Genomic DNA, 16,415 nt, shown 5'->3' with positions numbered 1-16,415 from the left:
TGCATTGCCCAGTGTGTGCATTGAGGAGCACATGTTCGTCTTTACTGGGGAGCAAGTTTGCACTCATGAATGTGGCAAAACATTCAAATCCGTAAGTGGGTGAACATTAAAGTCCTAGATGCTGCAAATCTCTATATCTGGATACGGAATGACTGAAAAAAGTTATGTCTCCAGTGTCAAAATGTGTGTAATGCACTAGTAATTCATTTCCTTTATTGACCAGTGAGGTAGCCATGTATGGAGGTGCTGTAGAGTGAAAATCAAGTTTCAAATAGGCAGTGATCCCTGTGCCTGGATAGCTCAGTCGGTAGAGCATCAGACTTTTAATCTGAGGGTCCAGGGTTCAAGTCCCTGTTCAGGCGTATCTTTGCTTCTTTTACAAAAAATTTAGCAGGAAATATGAATTGCTCATTCTAATATGTGCTATTTCTGATGGCATCGCAACCTTGGGCAATATGACTCTAAGGTAGTGGAGTCCAGAATTCTTGGATGCTTTGCCAACATTTCAAGCCTGACTGTGCTTCTAAATAGCATGAAATAACAATCTTTGTACAAAGTTTTAATATTGGGGAGACAGATTGGTCGAAAAAAAAGCAGAGAGGGGCTGTTGAGATTCGAACTCAGGATCTCCTGTTTACTAGACAGGCGCTTTAACCAACTAAGCCACAGCACCTCTTTTGCATCTGATCTCCTTTCCTTCCTCATGTAATCATTTAGAAGTGAAATCCACTTTTTTTAAGGCTGGGCTTCTGTTGCAATATAACTTTACAAAATGTTTTCCAATTGACTGAAACTCCATTGCACAAAACGAGCATGTCATTAATCGTTGATTTAGAGTGGACTGCATTGCCCAGTGTGTGTATTGAGGAGCACATGTTCGCCTTTACTGGGGAGCAATTTTGCACTCATGAATGTGGCAAAACATTCAAATCCGTAAGTGGGTGAACATTAAAGTCCTAGATGCTGCAAATCTCTATATCTGGATACGGAATGACTGAAAAAAGTTATGTCTCCAGTGTCAAAATGTGTGTAATGCACTAGTAATTCATTTCCTTTATTGACCAGTGAGGTAGCCATGTATGGAGGTGCTGTAGAGTGAAAATCAAGTTTCAAATGGGCAGTGATCCCTGTGCCTGGATAGCTCAGTCGGTAGAGCATCAGACTTTTAATCTGAGGGTCCAGGGTTCAAGTCCCTGTTCAGGCGTATCTTTGCTTCTTTTACAAAAAATTTAGCAGGAAATATGAATTGCTCATTCTAATATGTGCTATTTCTGATGGCATCGCAACCTTGGGCAATATGACTCTAAGGTAGTGGAGTCCAGAGTTCTTGGATGCTTTGCCAACATTTCAAGCCTGACTGTGCTTCTAAATAGCATGAAACAGCAATCTTTGTACAAAGTTTTAATATTGGGGAGACAGATTGGTCGAAAAAAAAGCAGACAGGCGCTGCTGAGATTCGAACTCAGGATCTCCTGTTTACTAGACAGGCGCTTTAACCAACTAAGCCACAGCACCTTTTTTGCATCTGGTCTCCTTTCCTTCCTCATGTAATCAATCAGAAGTGAAATCCACTTTTTTAAGGCTGGGCTTCTGTTGCAATATAACTTTTCAAAATGTTTTCCAATTGACTGAAACTCCATTGCACAAAACGAGCATGTCATTAATCGTCGATTTAGAGTGGACTGCATTGCCCAGTGTGTGCATTGAGGAGCACATGTTCGTCTTTACTGGGGAGCAAGTTTGCACTCATGAATGTGGCAAAACATTCAAATCCGTAAGTGGGTGAACATTAAAGTCCTAGATGCTGCAAATCTCTATATCTGGATACGGAATGACTGAAAAAAGTTATGTCTCCAGTGTCAAAATGTGTGTAATGCACTAGTAATTCATTTCCTTTATTGACCAGTGAGGTAGCCATGTATGGAGGTGCTGTAGAGTGAAAATCAAGTTTCAAATGGGCAGTGATCCCTGTGCCTGGATAGCTCAGTCGGTAGAGCATCAGACTTTTAATCTGAGGGTCCAGGGTTCAAGTCCCTGTTCAGGCGTACCTTTGCTTCTTTTACAAAAAATTAAGCAGGAAATATGAATTGCTCATTCTAATATGTGCTATTTCTGATGGCATCGCAACCGTGGGCAATATGACTCTAAGGTAGTGGAGTCCAGAGTTCTTGGATGCTTTGCCAACATATCAAGCCTGACTGTGCTTCTAAATAGCATGAAATAGCAATCTTTGTACAAAGTTTTAATATTGGGGAGACAGATTGGTCGAAAAAAAAGCAGACAGGCACTGCTGAGATTCGAACTCAGGATCTCCTGTTTACTAGACAGGCGCTTTAACCAACTAAGCCACAGCACCCTTTTTGCATCTGGTCTCCTTTCCTTCCTCATGTAATCATTTAGAAGTGATAGCCTGGATAGCTCAGTCGGTAGAGCATCAGACTTTTAATCTGAGGGTCCAGGGTTCAAGTCCCTGTTCAGGTGTACCTTTGCTTCTTTTACAAAAAATGAAGCAGGAAATATGAATTGCTCATTCTAATATGTGCTGTTTCTGATGGCATCGCAACCTTGGGCAATATGACTCTAAGGTAGTGGAGTCCAGAGTTCTTGGATGCTTTGCCAACATTTCAAGCCTGACTGTGCTTCTAAATAGCATGAAATAGCAGTCTTTGTACAAAGTTTTAATATTGGGGAGACAGATTGGTCGAAAAAAAAGCAGACAGGCGCTGCTGAGATTCGAACTCAGGATCTCCTGTTTACTAGACAGGCGCTTTAACCAACTAAGCCACAGCACCTTTTTTGCATCTGGTCTCCTTTCCTTCCTCATGTAATCAATCAGAAGTGAAATCCACTTTTTTAAGGCTGGGCTTCTGTTGCAATATAACTTTTCAAAATGTTTTCCAATTGACTGAAACTCCATTGCACAAAACGAGCATGTCATTAATCGTCGATTTAGAGTGGACTGCATTGCCCAGTGTGTGCATTGAGGAGCACATGTTCGTCTTTACTGGGGAGCAAGTTTGCACTCATGAATGTGGCAAAACATTCAAATCCGTAAGTGGGTGAACATTAAAGTCCTAGATGCTGCAAATCTCTATATCTGGATACGGAATGACTGAAAAAAGTTATGTCTCCAGTGTCAAAATGTGTGTAATGCACTAGTAATTCATTTCCTTTATTGACCAGTGAGGTAGCCTTGTATGGAGGTGCTGTAGAGTGAAAATCAAGTTTCAAATGGGCAGTGATCCTTGTGCCTGGATAGCTCAGTCGGTAGAGCATCAGACTTTTAATCTGAGGGTCCAGGGTTCAAGTCCCTGTTCAGGCGTACCTTTGCTTCTTTTACAAAAAATTAAGCAGGAAATATGAATTGCTCATTCTAATATGTGCTATTTCTGATGGCATCGCAACCTTGGGCAATATGACTCTAAGGTAGTGGAGTCCAGAGTTCTTGGATGCTTTGCCAACATTTCAAGCCTGACTGTGCTTCTAAATAGCATGAAATAGCAATCTTTGTACAAAGTTTTAATATTGGGGAGACAGATTGGTCGAAAAAAAAGCAGACAGGCGCTGCTGAGATTCGAACTCAGGATCTCCTGTTTACTAGACAGGCGCTTTAACCAACTAAGCCACAGCACCTTTTTTGCATCTGGTCTCCTTTCCTTCCTCATGTAATCATTTAGAAGTGAAATCCACTTTTTTAAGGCTGGGCTTCTGTTGCAATATAACTTTTCAAAATGTTTTCCAATTGACTGAAACTCCATTGCACAAAACGAGCATGTCATTAATCGTCGATTTAGAGTGGACTGCATTGCCCAGTGTGTGCATTGAGGAGCACATGTTCGTCTTTACTGGGGAGCAAGTTTGCACTCATGAATGTGGCAAAACATTCAAATCCGTAAGTGGGTGAACATTAAAGTCCTAGATGCTGCAAATCTCTATATCTGGATACGGAATGACTGAAAAAAGTTATGTCTCCAGTGTCAAAATGTGTGTAATGCACTAGTAATTCATTTCCTTTATTGACCAGTGAGGTAGCCATGTATGGAGGTGCTGTAGAGTGAAAATCAAGTTTCAAATAGGCAGTGATCCCTGTGCCTGGATAGCTCAGTCGGTAGAGCATCAGACTTTTAATCTGAGGGTCCAGGGTTCAAGTCCCTGTTCAGGCGTATCTTTGCTTCTTTTACAAAAAATTTAGCAGGAAATATGAATTGCTCATTCTAATATGTGCTATTTCTGATGGCATCGCAACCTTGGGCAATATGACTCTAAGGTAGTGGAGTCCAGAATTCTTGGATGCTTTGCCAACATTTCAAGCCTGACTGTGCTTCTAAATAGCATGAAATAACAATCTTTGTACAAAGTTTTAATATTGGGGAGACAGATTGGTCGAAAAAAAAGCAGAGAGGGGCTGTTGAGATTCGAACTCAGGATCTCCTGTTTACTAGACAGGCGCTTTAACCAACTAAGCCACAGCACCTCTTTTGCATCTGATCTCCTTTCCTTCCTCATGTAATCATTTAGAAGTGAAATCCACTTTTTTTAAGGCTGGGCTTCTGTTGCAATATAACTTTACAAAATGTTTTCCAATTGACTGAAACTCCATTGCACAAAACGAGCATGTCATTAATCGTTGATTTAGAGTGGACTGCATTGCCCAGTGTGTGTATTGAGGAGCACATGTTCGCCTTTACTGGGGAGCAATTTTGCACTCATGAATGTGGCAAAACATTCAAATCCGTAAGTGGGTGAACATTAAAGTCCTAGATGCTGCAAATCTCTATATCTGGATACGGAATGACTGAAAAAAGTTATGTCTCCAGTGTCAAAATGTGTGTAATGCACTAGTAATTCATTTCCTTTATTGACCAGTGAGGTAGCCATGTATGGAGGTGCTGTAGAGTGAAAATCAAGTTTCAAATGGGCAGTGATCCCTGTGCCTGGATAGCTCAGTCGGTAGAGCATCAGACTTTTAATCTGAGGGTCCAGGGTTCAAGTCCCTGTTCAGGCGTATCTTTGCTTCTTTTACAAAAAATTTAGCAGGAAATATGAATTGCTCATTCTAATATGTGCTATTTCTGATGGCATCGCAACCTTGGGCAATATGACTCTAAGGTAGTGGAGTCCAGAGTTCTTGGATGCTTTGCCAACATTTCAAGCCTGACTGTGCTTCTAAATAGCATGAAACAGCAATCTTTGTACAAAGTTTTAATATTGGGGAGACAGATTGGTCGAAAAAAAAGCAGACAGGCGCTGCTGAGATTCGAACTCAGGATCTCCTGTTTACTAGACAGGCGCTTTAACCAACTAAGCCACAGCACCTTTTTTGCATCTGGTCTCCTTTCCTTCCTCATGTAATCAATCAGAAGTGAAATCCACTTTTTTAAGGCTGGGCTTCTGTTGCAATATAACTTTTCAAAATGTTTTCCAATTGACTGAAACTCCATTGCACAAAACGAGCATGTCATTAATCGTCGATTTAGAGTGGACTGCATTGCCCAGTGTGTGCATTGAGGAGCACATGTTCGTCTTTACTGGGGAGCAAGTTTGCACTCATGAATGTGGCAAAACATTCAAATCCGTAAGTGGGTGAACATTAAAGTCCTAGATGCTGCAAATCTCTATATCTGGATACGGAATGACTGAAAAAAGTTATGTCTCCAGTGTCAAAATGTGTGTAATGCACTAGTAATTCATTTCCTTTATTGACCAGTGAGGTAGCCATGTATGGAGGTGCTGTAGAGTGAAAATCAAGTTTCAAATGGGCAGTGATCCCTGTGCCTGGATAGCTCAGTCGGTAGAGCATCAGACTTTTAATCTGAGGGTCCAGGGTTCAAGTCCCTGTTCAGGCGTACCTTTGCTTCTTTTACAAAAAATTAAGCAGGAAATATGAATTGCTCATTCTAATATGTGCTATTTCTGATGGCATCGCAACCTTGGGCAATATGACTCTAAGGTAGTGGAGTCCAGAGTTCTTGGATGCTTTGCCAACATATCAAGCCTGACTGTGCTTCTAAATAGCATGAAATAGCAATCTTTGTACAAAGTTTTAATATTGGGGAGACAGATTGGTCGAAAAAAAGCAGACAGGCGCTGCTGAGATTCGAACTCAGGATCTCCTGTTTACTAGACAGGCGCTTTAACCAACTAAGCCACAGCACCTTTTTTGCATCTGGTCTCCTTTCCTTCCTCATGTAATCATTTAGAAGTGAAATCCACTTTTTTAAGGCTGGGCTTCTGTTGCAATATAACTTTTCAAAATGTTTTCCAATTGACTGAAACTCCATTGCACAAAACGAGCATGTCATTAATCGTCGATTTAGAGTGGACTGCATTGCCCAGTGTGTGCATTGAGGAGCACATGTTCGTCTTTACTGGGGAGCAAGTTTGCACTCATGAATGTGGCAAAACATTCAAATCCGTAAGTGGGTGAACATTAAAGTCCTAGATGCTGCAAATCTCTATATCTGGATACGTAATGACTGAAAAAAGTTATGTCTCCAGTGTCAAAATGTGTGTAATGCACTAGTAATTCATTTCCTTTATTGACCAGTGAGGTAGCCATGTATGGAGGTGCTGTAGAGTGAAAATCAAGTTTCAAATGGGCAGTGATCCCTGTGCCTGGATAGCTCAGTCGGTAGAGCATCAGACTTTTAATCTGAGGGTCCAGGGTTCAAGTCCCTGTTCAGGCGTATCTTTGCTTCTTTTACAAAAAATTTAGCAGGAAATATGAATTGCTCATTCTAATATGTGCTATTTCTGATGGCATCGCAACCTTGGGCAATATGACTCTAAGGTAGTGGAGTCCAGAATTCTTGGATGCTTTGCCAACATTTCAAGCCTGACTGTGCTTCTAAATAGCATGAAATAACAATCTTTGTACAAAGTTTTAATATTGGGGAGACAGATTGGTCGAAAAAAAAGCAGACAGGCACTGCTGAGATTCGAACTCAGGATCTCCTGTTTACTAGACAGGCGCTTTAACCAACTAAGCCACAGCACCTTTTTTGCATCTGGTCTCCTTTCCTTCCTCATGTAATCATTTAGAAGTGAAATCCACTTTTTTAAGGCTGGGCTTCTGTTGCAATATAACTTTTCAAAATGTTTTCCAATTGACTGAAACTCCATTGCACAAAACGAGCATGTCGTTAATCGTCGATTTAGAGTGGACTGCATTGCCCAGTGTGTGCATTGAGGAGCACATGTTCGTCTTTACTGGGGAGCAAGTTTGCACTCATGAATGTGGCAAAACATTCAAATCCGTTAGTGGGTGAACATTAAAGTCCTAGATGCTGCAAATCTCTATATCTGGATACGGAATGACTGAAAAAAGTTATGTCTCCAGTGTCAAAATGTGTGTAATGCACTAGTAATTCATTTCCTTTATTGACCAGTGAGGTAGCCGTGTATGGAGGTGCTGTAGAGTGAAAATCAAGTTTCAAATGGGCAGTGATCCTTGTGCCTGGATAGCTCAGTCGGTAGAGCATCAGACTTTTAATCTGAGGGTCCAGGGTTCAAGTCCCTGTTCAGGCGTACCTTTGCTTCTTTTACAAAAAATTAAGCAGGAAATATGAATTGCTCATTCTAATATGTGCTATTTCTGATGGCATCGCAACCTTGGGCAATATGACTCTAAGGTAGTGGAGTCCAGAATTCTTGGATGCTTTGCCAACATTTCAAGCATGACTGTGCTTCTAAATAGCATGAAATAACAATCTTTGTACAAAGTTTTAATATTGGGGAGACAGATTGGTCGAAAAAAAAGCAGACAGGCGCTGCTGAGATTCGAACTCAGGATCTCCTGTTTACTAGACAGGCGCTTTAACCAACTAAGCCACAGCACCTCTTTTGCATCTGATCTCCTTTCCTTCCTCATGTAATCATTTAGAAGTGAAATCCACTTTTTTTAAGGCTGGGCTTCTGTTGCAATATAACTTTACAAAATGTTTTCCAATTGACTGAAACTCCATTGCACAAAACGAGCATGTCATTAATCGTTGATTTAGAGTGGACTGCATTGCCCAGTGTGTGTATTGAGGAGCACATGTTCGCCTTTACTGGGGAGCAATTTTGCACTCATGAATGTGGCAAAACATTCAAATCCGTAAGTGGGTGAACATTAAAGTCCTAGATGCTGCAAATCTCTATATCTGGATACGGAATGACTGAAAAAAGTTATGTCTCCAGTGTCAAAATGTGTGTAATGCACTAGTAATTCATTTCCTTTATTGACCAGTGAGGTAGCCATGTATGGAGGTGCTGTAGAGTGAAAATCAAGTTTCAAATGGGCAGTGATCCCTGTGCCTGGATAGCTCAGTCGGTAGAGCATCAGACTTTTAATCTGAGGGTCCAGGGTTCAAGTCCCTGTTCAGGCGTACCTTTGCTTCTTTTACAAAAAATTAAGCAGGAAATATGAATTGCTCATTCTAATATGTGCTGTTTCTGATGGCATCGCAACCTTGGGCAATATGACTCTAAGGTAGTGGAGTCCAGAGTTCTTGGATGCTTTGCCAACATTTCAAGCCTGACTGTGCTTCTGAATAGCATGAAATAGCAATCTTTGTACAAAGTTTTAATATTGGGGAGACAGATTGGTCGAAAAAAAAGCAGACAGGCGCTGCTGAGATTCAAACTCAGGATCTCCTGTTTACTAGACAGGCGCTTTAACCAACTAAGCCACAGCACCTTTTTTGCATCTGGTCTCCTTTCCTTCCTCATGTAATCAATCAGAAGTGAAATCCACTTTTTTAAGGCTGGGCTTCTGTTGCAATATAACTTTTCAAAATGTTTTCCAATTGACTGAAACTCCATTGCACAAAACGAGCATGTCATTAATCGTCGATTTAGAGTGGACTGCATTGCCCAGTGTGTGCATTGAGGAGCACACGTTCGTCTTTACTGGGGAGCAAGTTTGCACTCATGAATGTGGCAAAACATTCAAATCCGTAAGTGGGTGAACATTAAAGTCCTAGATGCTGCAAATCTCTATATCTGGATACGGAATGACTGAAAAAAGTTATGTCTCCAGTGTCAAAATGTGTGTAATGCACTAGTAATTCATTTCCTTTATTGACCAGTGAGGTAGCCATGTATGGAGGTGCTGTAGAGTGAACATCAAGTTTCAAATGGGCAGTGATCCCTGTGCCTGGATAGCTCAGTCGGTAGAGCATCAGACTTTTAATCTGAGGGTCCAGGGTTCAAGTCCCTGTTCAGGCGTACCTTTGCTTCTTTTACAAAAAATTAAGCAGGAAATATGAATTGCTCATTCTAATATGTGCTATTTCTGATGGCATCGCAACCTTGGGCAATATGACTCTAAGGTAGTGGAGTCCAGAGTTCTTGGATGCTTTGCCAACATATCAAGCCTGACTGTGCTTCTAAATAGCATGAAATAGCAATCTTTGTACAAAGTTTTAATATTGGGGAGACAGATTGGTCGAAAAAAAGCAGACAGGCGCTGCTGAGATTCGAACTCAGGATCTCCTGTTTACTAGACAGGCGCTTTAACCAACTAAGCCACAGCACCTTTTTTGCATCTGGTCTCCTTTCCTTCCTCATGTAATCATTTAGAAGTGAAATCCACTTTTTTAAGGCTGGGCTTCTGTTGCAATATAACTTTTCAAAATGTTTTCCAATTGACTGAAACTCCATTGCACAAAACGAGCATGTCATTAATCGTCGATTTAGAGTGGACTGCATTGCCCAGTGTGTGCATTGAGGAGCACATGTTCGTCTTTACTGGGGAGCAAGTTTGCACTCATTAATGTGGCAAAACATTCAAATCCGTAAGTGGGTGAACATTAAAGTCCTAGATGCTGCAAATCTCTATATCTGGATACGGAATGACTGAAAAAAGTTATGTCTCCAGTGTCAAAATGTGTGTAATGCACTAGTAATTCATTTCCTTTATTGACCAGTGAGGTAGCCATGTATGGAGGTGCTGTAGAGTGAAAATCAAGTTTCAAATGGGCAGTGATCCCTGTGCCTGGATAGCTCAGTGGGTAGAGCATCAGACTTTTAATCTGAGGGTCCAGGGTTCAAGTCCCTGTTCAGGCGTATCTTTGCTTCTTTTACAAAAAATTTAGCAGGAAATATGAATTGCTCATTCTAATATGTGCTATTTCTGATGGCATCGCAACCTTGGGCAATATGACTCTAAGGTAGTGGAGTCCAGAATTCTTGGATGCTTTGCCAACATTTCAAGCCTGACTGTGCTTCTAAATAGCATGAAATAACAATCTTTGTACAAAGTTTTAATATTGGGGAGACAGATTGGTCGAAAAAAAAGCAGACAGGCGCTGCTGAGATTCGAACTCAGGATCTCCAGTTTACTAGACAGGCGCTTTAACCAACTAAGCCACAGCACCTCTTTTGCATCTGATCTCCTGTCCTTCCTCATGTAATCATTTAGAAGTGAAATCCACTTTTTTTAAGGCTGGGCTTCTGTTGCAATATAACTTTACAAAATGTTTTCCAATTGACTGAAACTCCATTGCACAAAACGAGCATGTCATTAATCGTTGATTTAGAGTGGACTGCATTGCCCAGTGTGTGTATTGAGGAGCACATGTTCGCCTTTACTGGGGAGCAATTTTGCACTCATGAATGTGGCAAAACATTCAAATCCGTAAGTGGGTGAACATTAAAGTCCTAGATGCTGCAAATCTCTATATCTGGATACGGAATGACTGAAAAAAGTTATGTCTCCAGTGTCAAAATGTGTGTAATGCACTAGTAATTCATTTCCTTTATTGACCAGTGAGGTAGCCATGTATGGAGGTGCTGTAGAGTGAAAATCAAGTTTCAAATGGGCAGTGATCCTTGTGCCTGGATAGCTCAGTCGGTAGAGCATCAGACTTTTAATCTGAGGGTCCAGGGTTCAAGTCCCTGTTCAGGCGTACCTTTGCTTCTTTTACAAAAAATTAAGCAGGAAATATGAATTGCTCATTCTAATATGTGCTATTTCTGATGGCATCGCAACCTTGGGCAATATGACTCTAAGGTAGTGGAGTCCAGAGTTCTTGGATGCTTTGCCAACATTTCAAGCCTGACTGTGCTTCTAAATAGCATGAAATAGCAATCTTTGTACAAAGTTTTAATATTGGGGAGACAGATTGGTCGAAAAAAAGCAGACAGGCGCTGCTGAGATTCGAACTCAGGATCTCCTGTTTACTAGACAGGCGCTTTAACCAACTAAGCCACAGCACCTTTTTTGCATCTGGTCTCCTTTCCTTCCTCATGTAATCATTTAGAAGTGAAATCCACTTTTTTAAGGCTGGACTTCTGTTGCAATATAACTTTTCAAAATGTTTTCCAATTGACTGAAACTCCATTGCACAAAACGAGCATGTCATTAATCGTCGATTTAGAGTGGACTGCATTGCCCAGTGTGTGCATTGAGGAGCACATGTTCGTCTTTACTGGGGAGCAAGTTTGCACTCATGAATGTGGCAAAACATTCAAATCCGTAAGTGGGTGAACATTAAAGTCCTAGATGCTGCAAATCTCTATATCTGGATACGTAATGACTGAAAAAAGTTATGTCTCCAGTGTCAAAATGTGTGTAATGCACTAGTAATTAATTTCCTTTATTGACCAGTGAGGTAGCCATGTATGGAGGTGCTGTAGAGTGAAAATCAAGTTTCAAATGGGCAGTGATCCCTGTGCCTGGATAGCTCAGTCGGTAGAGCATCAGACTTTTAATCTGAGGGTCCAGGGTTCAAGTCCCTGTTCAGGCGTATCTTTGCTTCTTTTACAAAAAATTTAGCAGGAAATATGAATTGCTCATTCTAATATGTGCTATTTCTGATGGCATCGCAACCTTGGGCAATATGACTCTAAGGTAGTGGAGTCCAGAATTCTTGGATGCTTTGCCAACATTTCAAGCCTGACTGTGCTTCTAAATAGCATGAAATAACAATCTTTGTACAAAGTTTTAATATTGGGGAGACAGATTGGTCGAAAAAAAAGCAGACAGGCGCTGCTGAGATTTGAACTCAGGATCTCCAGTTTACTAGACAGGCGCTTTAACCAACTAAGCCACAAAACCTCTTTGGCATCTGATCTCCTGTCCTTCCTCATGTAATCATTTAGAAGTGAAATCCACTTTTTTTAAGGCTGGGCTTCTGTTGCAATATAACTTTACAAAATGTTTTCCAATTGACTGAAACTCCAATGCACAAAACGAGCATGTCATTAATCGTTGATTTAGAGTGGACTTCATTGCCCAGTGTGTGTATTGAGGAGCACATGTTCGCCTTTACTGGGGAGCAATTTTGCACTCATGAATGTGGCAAAACATTCAAATCCGTAAGTGGGTGAACATTAAAGTCCTAGATGCTGCAAATCTCTATATCTGGATACGGAATGACTGAAAAAAGTTATGTCTCCAGTGTCAAAATGTGTGTAATGCACTAGTAATTCATTTCCTTTATTGACCAGTGAGGTAGCCATGTATGGAGGTGCTGTAGAGTGAAAATCAAGTTTCAAATGGGCAGTGATCCTTGTGCCTGGATAGCTCAGTCGGTAGAGCATCAGACTTTTAATCTGAGGGTCCAGGGTTCAAGTCCCTGTTCAGGCGTACCTTTGCTTCTTTTACAAAAAATTAAGCAGGAAATATGAATTGCTCATTCTAATATGTGCTATTTCTGATGGCATCGCAACCTTGGGCAATATGACTCTAAGGTAGTGGAGTCCAGAGTTCTTGGATGCTTTGCCAACATTTCAAGCCTGACTGTGCTTCTAAATAGCATGAAACAGCAATCTTTGTACAAAGTTTTAATATTGGGGAGACAGATTGGTCGAAAAAAAAGCAGACAGGCGCTGCTGAGATTCGAACTCAGGATCTCCTGTTTACTAGACAGGCGCTTTAACCAACTAAGCCACAGCACCTTTTTTGCATCTGGTCTCCTTTCCTTCCTCATGTAATCATTTAGAAGTGAAATCCACTTTTTTAAGGCTGGGCTTCTGTTGCAATATAACTTTTCAAAATGTTTTCCAATTGACTGAAACTCCATTGCACAAAACGAGCATGTCATTAATCGTCGATTTAGAGTGGACTGCATTGCCCAGTGTGTGCATTGAGGAGCACATGTTCGTCTTTACTGGGGAGCAAGTTTGCACTCATGAATGTGGCAAAACATTCAAATCCGTAAGTGGGTGAACATTAAAGTCCTAGATGCTGCAAATCTCTATATCTGGATACGGAATGACTGAAAAAAGTTATGTCTCCAGTGTCAAAATGTGTGTAATGCACTAGTAATTCATTTCCTTTATTGACCAGTGAGGTAGCCATGTATGGAGGTGCTGTAGAGTGAAAATCAAGTTTCAAATGGGCAGTGATCCCTGTGCCTGGATAGCTCAGTCGGTAGAGCATCAGACTTTTAATCTGAGGGTCCAGGGTTCAAGTCCCTGTTCAGGCGTACCTTTGCTTCTTTTACAAAAAATTAAGCAGGAAATATGAATTGCTCATTCTAATATGTGCTGTTTCTGATGGCATCGCAACCTTGGGCAATATGACTCTAAGGTAGTGGAGTCCAGAGTTCTTGGATGCTTTGCCAACATTTCAAGCCTGACTGTGCTTCTGAATAGCATGAAATAGCAATCTTTGTACAAAGTTTTAATATTGGGGAGACAGATTGGTCGAAAAAAAAGCAGACAGGCGCTGCTGAGATTCAAACTCAGGATCTCCTGTTTACTAGACAGGCGCTTTAACCAACTAAGCCACAGCACCTTTTTTGCATCTGGTCTCCTTTCCTTCCTCATGTAATCATTTAGAAGTGAAATCCACTTTTTTAAGGCTGGGCTTCTGTTGCAATATAACTTTTCAAAATGTTTTCCAATTGACTGAAACTCCATTGCACAAAACGAGCATGTCATTAATCGTCGATTTAGAGTGGACTGCATTGCCCAGTGTGTGCATTGAGGAGCACATGTTCGTCTTTACTGGGGAGTAAGTTTGCACTCATGAATGTGGCAAAACATTCAAATCCGTAAGTGGGTGAACATTAAAGTCCTAGATGCTGCAAATCTCTATATCTGGATACGGAATGTCTGAAAAAAGTTATGTCTCCAGTGTCAAAATGTGTGTAATGCACTAGTAATTCATTTCCTTTATTGACCAGTGAGGTAGCCATGTATGGAGGTGCTGTAGAGTGAAAATCCAGTTTCAAATGGCAGTGATTCATCTACCTGGATAGCTCAGTCGGTAGAGCATCAGACTTTTAATCTGAGGGTCCAGGGTTCAAGTCCCTGTTCAGGCGTACCTTTGCTTCTTTTACAAAAAATTAAGCAGGAAATATGAATTGCTCATTCTAATATGTGCTATTTCTGATGGCATCGCAACCTTGGGCAATATGACTCTAAGGTAGTGGAGTCCAGAGTTCTTGGATGCTTTGCCAACATATCAAGCCTGACTGTGCTTCTAAATAGCATGAAATAGCAATCTTTGTACAAAGTTTTAATATTGGGGAGACAGATTGGTCGAAAAAAAGCAGACAGGCGCTGCTGAGATTCGAACTCAGGATCTCCTGTTTACTAGACAGGCGCTTTAACCAACTAAGCCACAGCACCTTTTTTGCATCTGGTCTCCTTTCCTTCCTCATGTAATCATTTAGAAGTGAAATCCACTTTTTTAAGGCTGGACTTCTGTTGCAATATAACTTTTCAAAATGTTTTCCAATTGACTGAAACTCCATTGCACAAAACGAGCATGTCATTAATCGCCGATTTAGAGTGGACTGCATTGCCCAGTGTGTGCATTGAGGAGCACATGTTCGTCTTTACTGGGGAGCAAGTTTGCACTCATGAATGTGGCAAAACATTCAAATCCGTAAGTGGGTGAACATTAAAGTCCTAGATGCTGCAAATCTCTATATCTGGATACGTAATGACTGAAAAAAGTTATGTCTCCAGTGTCAAAATGTGTGTAATGCACTAGTAATTAATTTCCTTTATTGACCAGTGAGGTAGCCATGTATGGAGGTGCTGTAGAGTGAAAATCAAGTTTCAAATGGGCAGTGATCCCTGTGCCTGGATAGCTCAGTCGGTAGAGCATCAGACTTTTAATCTGAGGGTCCAGGGTTCAAGTCCCTGTTCAGGCGTATCTTTGCTTCTTTTACAAAAAATTTAGCAGGAAATATGAATTGCTCATTCTAATATGTGCTATTTCTGATGGCATCGCAACCTTGGGCAATATGACTCTAAGGTAGTGGAGTCCAGAATTCTTGGATGCTTTGCCAACATTTCAAGCCTGACTGTGCTTCTAAATAGCATGAAATAACAATCTTTGTACAAAGTTTTAATATTGGGGAGACAGATTGGTCGAAAAAAAAGCAGACAGGCGCTGCTGAGATTTGAACTCAGGATCTCCAGTTTACTAGACAGGCGCTTTAACCAACTAAGCCACAAAACCTCTTTGGCATCTGATCTCCTGTCCTTCCTCATGTAATCATTTAGAAGTGAAATCCACTTTTTTTAAGGCTGGGCTTCTGTTGCAATATAACTTTACAAAATGTTTTCCAATTGACTGAAACTCCAATGCACAAAACGAGCATGTTATTAATCGTTGATTTAGAGTGGACTTCATTGCCCAGTGTGTGTATTGAGGAGCACATGTTCGCCTTTACTGGGGAGCAATTTTGCACTCATGAATGTGGCAAAACATTCAAATCCGTAAGTGGGTGAACATTAAAGTCCTAGATGCTGCAAATCTCTATATCTGGATACGGAATGACTGAAAAAAGTTATGTCTCCAGTGTCAAAATGTGTGTAATGCACTAGTAATTCATTTCCTTTATTGACCAGTGAGGTAGCCATGTATGGAGGTGCTGTAGAGTGAAAATCAAGTTTCAAATGGGCAGTGATCCTTGTGCCTGGATAGCTCAGTCGGTAGAGCAACAGACTTTTAATCTGAGGGTCCAGGGTTCAAGTCCCTGTTCAGGCGTACCTTTGCTTCTTTTACAAAAAATTAAGCAGGAAATATGAATTGCTCATTCTAATATGTGCTATTTCTGATGGCATCGCAACCTTGGGCAATATGACTCTAAGGTAGTGGAGTCCAGAGTTCTTGGATGCTTTGCCAACATTTCAAGCCTGACTGTGCTTCTAAATAGCATGAAACAGCAATCTTTGTACAAAGTTTTAATATTGGGGAGACAGATTGGTCGAAAAAAAAGCAGACAGGCGCTGCTGAGATTCGAACTCAGGATCTCCTGTTTACTAGACAGGCGCTTTAACCAACTAAGCCACAGCACCTTTTTTGCATCTGGTCTCCTTTCCTTCCTCATGTAATCATTTAGAAGTGAAATCCACTTTTTTAAGGCTGGGCTTCTGTTGCAATATAACTTTTCAAAATGTTTTCCAATTGACTGAAACTCCATTGCACAAAACGAGCATGTCATTAATCGTCGATTTAGAGTGGA

General features: G+C 40.9%; 16 non-coding genes across 16 annotated transcripts; all 16 read left to right on the top strand.

Annotated features, from left to right (window-relative positions):
* The first annotated feature begins 289 nt into the window (after positions 1-289).
* TRNAK-UUU (transfer RNA lysine (anticodon UUU)) lies at positions 290-362 on the top strand. Its single transcript has one exon. It is a non-coding gene; the product is annotated as a tRNA-Lys (tRNA).
* A 769-nt stretch (positions 363-1,131) lies between these two features.
* Positions 1,132-1,204, top strand: TRNAK-UUU (transfer RNA lysine (anticodon UUU)). The gene has a single exon. It is a non-coding gene; the product is annotated as a tRNA-Lys (tRNA).
* A 768-nt stretch (positions 1,205-1,972) lies between these two features.
* On the top strand, positions 1,973-2,045 carry TRNAK-UUU (transfer RNA lysine (anticodon UUU)). The gene has a single exon. It is a non-coding gene; the product is annotated as a tRNA-Lys (tRNA).
* Positions 2,046-3,249: 1,204 nt separating this feature from the next.
* On the top strand, positions 3,250-3,322 carry TRNAK-UUU (transfer RNA lysine (anticodon UUU)). Its single transcript has one exon. It is a non-coding gene; the product is annotated as a tRNA-Lys (tRNA).
* Positions 3,323-4,090: 768 nt separating this feature from the next.
* Positions 4,091-4,163, top strand: TRNAK-UUU (transfer RNA lysine (anticodon UUU)). Its single transcript has one exon. It is a non-coding gene; the product is annotated as a tRNA-Lys (tRNA).
* A 769-nt stretch (positions 4,164-4,932) lies between these two features.
* TRNAK-UUU (transfer RNA lysine (anticodon UUU)) lies at positions 4,933-5,005 on the top strand. The gene has a single exon. It is a non-coding gene; the product is annotated as a tRNA-Lys (tRNA).
* A 768-nt stretch (positions 5,006-5,773) lies between these two features.
* On the top strand, positions 5,774-5,846 carry TRNAK-UUU (transfer RNA lysine (anticodon UUU)). The gene has a single exon. It is a non-coding gene; the product is annotated as a tRNA-Lys (tRNA).
* Positions 5,847-6,613: 767 nt separating this feature from the next.
* TRNAK-UUU (transfer RNA lysine (anticodon UUU)) lies at positions 6,614-6,686 on the top strand. Its single transcript has one exon. It is a non-coding gene; the product is annotated as a tRNA-Lys (tRNA).
* Positions 6,687-7,454: 768 nt separating this feature from the next.
* TRNAK-UUU (transfer RNA lysine (anticodon UUU)) lies at positions 7,455-7,527 on the top strand. Its single transcript has one exon. It is a non-coding gene; the product is annotated as a tRNA-Lys (tRNA).
* A 769-nt stretch (positions 7,528-8,296) lies between these two features.
* On the top strand, positions 8,297-8,369 carry TRNAK-UUU (transfer RNA lysine (anticodon UUU)). The gene has a single exon. It is a non-coding gene; the product is annotated as a tRNA-Lys (tRNA).
* Positions 8,370-9,137: 768 nt separating this feature from the next.
* TRNAK-UUU (transfer RNA lysine (anticodon UUU)) lies at positions 9,138-9,210 on the top strand. Its single transcript has one exon. It is a non-coding gene; the product is annotated as a tRNA-Lys (tRNA).
* Positions 9,211-10,819: 1,609 nt separating this feature from the next.
* Positions 10,820-10,892, top strand: TRNAK-UUU (transfer RNA lysine (anticodon UUU)). Its single transcript has one exon. It is a non-coding gene; the product is annotated as a tRNA-Lys (tRNA).
* A 767-nt stretch (positions 10,893-11,659) lies between these two features.
* Positions 11,660-11,732, top strand: TRNAK-UUU (transfer RNA lysine (anticodon UUU)). Its single transcript has one exon. It is a non-coding gene; the product is annotated as a tRNA-Lys (tRNA).
* A 769-nt stretch (positions 11,733-12,501) lies between these two features.
* Positions 12,502-12,574, top strand: TRNAK-UUU (transfer RNA lysine (anticodon UUU)). The gene has a single exon. It is a non-coding gene; the product is annotated as a tRNA-Lys (tRNA).
* Positions 12,575-13,342: 768 nt separating this feature from the next.
* Positions 13,343-13,415, top strand: TRNAK-UUU (transfer RNA lysine (anticodon UUU)). The gene has a single exon. It is a non-coding gene; the product is annotated as a tRNA-Lys (tRNA).
* A 1,607-nt stretch (positions 13,416-15,022) lies between these two features.
* On the top strand, positions 15,023-15,095 carry TRNAK-UUU (transfer RNA lysine (anticodon UUU)). The gene has a single exon. It is a non-coding gene; the product is annotated as a tRNA-Lys (tRNA).
* Positions 15,096-16,415: the final 1,320 nt, after the last annotated feature.

The sequence above is a fragment of the Ambystoma mexicanum genome, unplaced genomic scaffold (assembly GCF_040938575.1).
Source record: "Ambystoma mexicanum isolate Mex_15411 unplaced genomic scaffold, UKY_AmexF1_1 Mex_scaf1, whole genome shotgun sequence".
NCBI classification, from domain to species: Eukaryota; Metazoa; Chordata; class Amphibia; order Caudata; family Ambystomatidae; genus Ambystoma; species Ambystoma mexicanum.
This window is presented reverse-complemented; position numbering and strand designations above follow the sequence as displayed.